The 5,183-nt window shown below is 32.1% G+C and overlaps 1 pseudogene; it reads right to left on the bottom strand.

Annotated features, from left to right (window-relative positions):
- Positions 1-272: 272 nt before the first annotated feature.
- Positions 273-1,923, bottom strand: LOC111012190 (tetrahydroberberine oxidase-like; annotated as a pseudogene).
- Between the last annotated feature and the right edge of the window lie 3,260 nt (positions 1,924-5,183).

Here is a 5,183-nt window from a genome sequence, read left to right as displayed (position 1 = left end):
CGGAATGTATAAAAGAACAAACTATATATATACCAATTACATTTATAATATGTATTGTATATCACATTTTTACATACTGTGATTATATGATTACTATTTGTAATGTTACTGTATTGTATGATGATCAAACTTCATATGATTAGAGCAATATTATTGATTTTTCTTTATCTTGGATGTAATATATCTGGATATAGGCATATCTGTAATTTGGTAGTTATCCCCCTTTTTAAAGGTATCCATTTCTTGGGTGGGGGCTTTCTTACTATAATATTTCAAGACGTCTCATGTCCCTCCTTCCACTCTCGCAAAAGGGATGGAGTGCTCTGCTCACTCTTAAAGAAATTAGAAGGATCAACTTTAGTTTTTACCTTCACCAATCTTTTAAAATTACCCTTGAAGTATTTAACTCCCCATATGCTTGCTTTTTCATAACTCGTGTACCCATTTTTGTTGTTTGTTCCAATATCTAGGTCTCGGTAATTTAAATACGTAGCCCTTGGATTTTTTGAAACACATGAAGTCATATAACTGTAAAGCTGACGAATCCAACTTATATGTCTTTCTTCATTTTCTTCGCTTTCTGTCCAAGACACCACATAATGAATCATGTAAAGGTTTCCAGCTCTATGTGGAAAGGGAGTCTGATTCAGAAATCTCATTCCTTTTTTCACCGTAAGGGATAAGATATATTCGTACAAATTCAACTTCTTCATCGATGAGCAATTTCCATAAATCCTCAAGGCGAGCTTTAGGGATTGGCTTATTTATATAGTCGGAATTGCCTTTGAAGATGCCTTTGGAGAGCATAATTCCTATTGAGAAGAGAATTTAATGGCTGCTCACTTGGGAAGTCGGAAAAATGGAGAACGGATTCAATCCAACTCATTTCTACACAGTTTTCATTGGTTATCCATAGCTCAGGAAATGACTTATGCAAAATGGGAAGAAGCTCTCGGCTTTCTCGAGGAACAAAGAGTTGAAATTTACTTGCATTTTTCCTTTTCCATTTTGATGATTGTTTGAGTTCACGACACCTCAACCCTAATGATGAGTCTGTCATCTTGTTTGTTGGCCACATATTGCCACTGGTAGACTAGATTGGTGGCATTTTGTTTCAAGTTTCTAGTGATTGAGAAAATAGTCACCACTGGTGGAATTGGGACGAGTTTTATTTTCCATGCAAGGATAATTCCAAAGTTTGCTCCTCCGCCTCTAATAGCCGAAAACAAATCCTCTCCCATCGATTTTCGATTGTGGAGCTTACCATTGACATCAATGAAGTTAGTGTCAATCACATTATCGGCAATGAGGCGAAATTTTCGAAGCATCAAACCATAGCCACCACCACTGAAGTGCCCACCAACACCGACTGTTGAGCAAAGCCTAACTGGGAATCCTAGGATTTTACTTTTCTCTCCAATCCTAGTAGAGTTCGCCGATGGTGGCTCTGGATTGCACCCATGCAACATTTTGTTCCACATCAACATCAATCGATCGAATGTTACTTAAATCAATGACAACAAAAGGAACGTCAGAGCCATAGGAAAAACCCTCGTAGTCATGGCCACCACTTCGTGTTCGTATCTGGAAGCCCTTTTTTTTGGCACAAATGATGGATGCTTGAATGTGGGAAACTTGCAACGGCATCACGATTGCTCGAGGCTTTGGGATTTTGACACCCACAAACCTTCAGTTTTGAATGGAGAAGTTCAAAACTGAAGAATATGAAATATCGATTTGAGTGTAAGTAATCTTTGAAATTGAAGAGTCGTTAGGGAAATGAAAAGAAATACCATCAATAAAATCTTCACCATCATAAGCATAAGCTTCCGATGCAAACAACAAAACAACAAAAATGTAAGCTACCGATGCAAACAACAAAACAACAAAAATGTAAGCTAAGGAGGTGATGGGAGACTTCATGTTTGGTTTTGTGTTTTGGCAATGGATTAAAGCTTCAATTTATAGTGTAAATGAGGCAGCTCTCTCTTTTTGGGATTGTGAGAGACATTTTGAAGGGTTTTGGGGTGAACCAGAAAGCTTTTTAATTGGCCAGAGCCTTTGTGTGTATGCATGCACACATTTTAGAAACTTTTTAAATTCAAGTTGATTCGCGTGTTCCCTGATCTCCCTCCCCACGTGATTCACGAAATAGCTATTCTACTATTTCTAACGTGGTAAAAAACTAGTATCTATTGAGAGGGAGAAAGATGGACTTCAAATTTAACATGGTAAAAAACTAGTATCTATTAAGAGGGAGAAAGATGGACTTCAAATTTGCCTTTCTCTAATATGAAATTTGAAATATATTAGTTCCTTCACTCGATTCTTGGCATATCAACTTGAATTTAGCTCAACTAGTTAAATCACTTATTTCTCATTATAAAATCGTGAGTTTGAATTACCGCTCATATATATTGTTGTATAAAAGAAAATGTGATTCATTACGTGACAACTTAAACATAATTCAATTATTAAGACATGTATTTCTGACTAATTCCTATCATTATAATCTCGGACTAATTCAATAAAATATATATTAATTATTTAAAAATATAATGGAAGACGGGACATGGTGAAAAATTCATTAATTGTTATTAAAGTAGGGACTCAACCTTACCAGAATTTTTGTTGCCTCTACTGTAGAGACATGAAAATAAAAGTTTAGAGCCTGGAAAAAAAATTTTTGAAACAAAAATTTGAGAGAGAGTAAATTTTAGAGGCTTGGTTAGAAAAACAAATTAGTCAAAGAATTAAAAAATGAAACAGTCCTAAATAACTAAAACTCAAATTTACAATTTTTTTTGGTCATATTTACAAACTCCAAAAGTTGTTGCTGACGAATAATTTTGCTTTTCATTACAAATTATCTATTCTTAATCTTTATCATTAATACTCTTAAACTAAAATACTCAAGTTGATTGAAATTTACAATAACACCCACAAATGAAACACCATAATTAACTGTGTTAATAATTAAAATAAATTAATTGTTATCAAGATGCTTGATAAATGCGAGTGGTTGATTTATTTTTAGGGAAAAAAAATACACTTTTAGTCCTTTAGATTTGAACTAAGTGTTTATTTGATCTCTAAAATTTTAAAATAGACATTTTTAATCTTTGAAGTTTGATAAATTGTTTTACGAGGTCTCTAAATTTATTTGACAGTTAGTTGACTAACGAAAAGTTGACATGTCAGAGTACTTGCTAAATAAATTTGCTAACTTGGTCAACTGTATTAACTTTACATTATTTTTGGGTGATTCGACTATGTAACATTGTCAACCTCCTTCCTCTTTTCTTTCTTGTCTTTTTTGTTTTCTTCCTTTATTCATCAGCTTCTGTGCACATGGAAAATTAACAAATACAAGCTACAAATGGACTAGGTTTGTGCATTTGACACTCTATAGTCTTTCATCCTTTTCTACCCCTCGAATTATATTTTTCATCTAAATAATTTGCTTCGTGTCCCTGCTGTCACTAAGATAATCTTATTTGTGTTTCCCAATGTGCAAGAGATAATAAAGTTTTCCTTAAATTTCACCCTTTATTTTGCCTTGTGAAGGATAAAATTACTGGCATTGTCCTACTCCAGGGGACAATTTGTAATGGTCTATATAACTTCAAGCTGAACAAATACACTCTCATCTCTATAGGCAACGCCAATTCCGCATCACAATAAGTCCTAAATGCTATAAATCACTCCTCCCCATCTTTCCCTTCGGTAAGTCTATGTCTATTCCAGATTTGTAGCATTGGAGGTTGGGTCACCCATCTCCTTTGATTGTAAACCAAGTTATCCAACAATATTCTGTGTTTAGCTTAAATAAAAATTTCACATTTTGCAATGTACGTGCTACTGGTAAAAGTCATGCTTTACCTATTACACTTTACCATCAACTTCGTACACAACCCATTATAACTCATTGTTTATGATTTATAGGGGCCGACACATAAACTTTGTAGATGTTTACTCTTGCTACTCTTGGACTTATTTTCTTCCTAATAAGTCAGAAGCATTTCAAGCTTTTCTTACCTTTAAACTTCATGTTGAGTAACTTTTTGGTACCTCAATTATTGGCTTTCAATGTGATGGTGGAGGTTCACCCCTTTTTTAAAAGCACATGGTATTGAACACTGGTTCTCCTGTCCATATTCTTCTCAGCAAAACGGAATCATAGAACAAAAACACAGACATACAGTTGAAATCGGCCTTACATCAGGGCCGACTTAAGGTATAGGCGAGTGAAGTAATTGCCTAAGGTCCACAATCCTAGAAGGCCTCGTATTTTTCATATATTAGTATAATATAATATAATATAATATTCTTATCTATTTATTCAAGTTTTTACCTGTAAATGTACTTTTGAATATAAAATAATATATTTTCAATGGATTTAATATTGAAAATACAAACTAATAATAAGTATGTAACAACCGAAAAAATATATAAATATATATATATTTAAATTATTATTTTTTTAGTTGTTTTCTTTAATTTTCTCAAAGATAAACCTTTTTGTTTTAGAAATTATTTTTAAAAGATAATTTGTTCTTAGAATTTAAAAAATAAAAAAAGTAAGAGTTTTATTAAATCTTCATCTTTTTATGTTAATAATTCATTAGGGTTTATTATAAAAACCCTTCAACCCTAGGTTTTATTTTTCTTAAACTGTTAGACCTAGTTTTCTCTACAAGAGAAAAAGAAAATGAAAGAAGAATAATTTTGGTATTTTCTTTCGAATATCGGTAAGTTTTTTTCTTCCTCATTATTTTAGTTTTATTTTTCTTGATTTGTAGTTCTTTAATTCAGTTTATTGGGAAAAGTTTTGAGGTTTTTTTTTGGAATAAAAGATTTTAAGGACTTTTTACCCTAAAAATTTTCCAGAATTTTTGGTTTGAATATTTTTGTTTATGAGACTGTTTTTTTGGGTTATTTTGGGACACTTTTTGCATAAAAAGTTTACCTATTTGTATCCGATAAACTATAGTTTATTGTTCTGATTTTTACATGAAAAATTATATGTTTTTACCAAGTTTTAAAGGGTTTCTATACAGTTTTCAGATATGATTTTTCTATAAAAATCACTAAATTGTTGATTGTTTTATGGAAAATTCTCAATTGATTATAAGGCTTTAAAATTGTTTTGTTGAGAAACTTTTTGTAAATTTAGTCCATAT

This window comes from Momordica charantia (assembly GCF_013281855.1).
Source record: "Momordica charantia cultivar OHB3-1 chromosome 3 unlocalized genomic scaffold, Mcharantia_2.0 BLBB01000003.1, whole genome shotgun sequence".
Taxonomy (NCBI): domain Eukaryota; kingdom Viridiplantae; phylum Streptophyta; class Magnoliopsida; order Cucurbitales; family Cucurbitaceae; genus Momordica; species Momordica charantia.
Note: the sequence above shows the minus strand (reverse complement) of the source record. Positions and strands in the feature narration are given on the sequence as shown.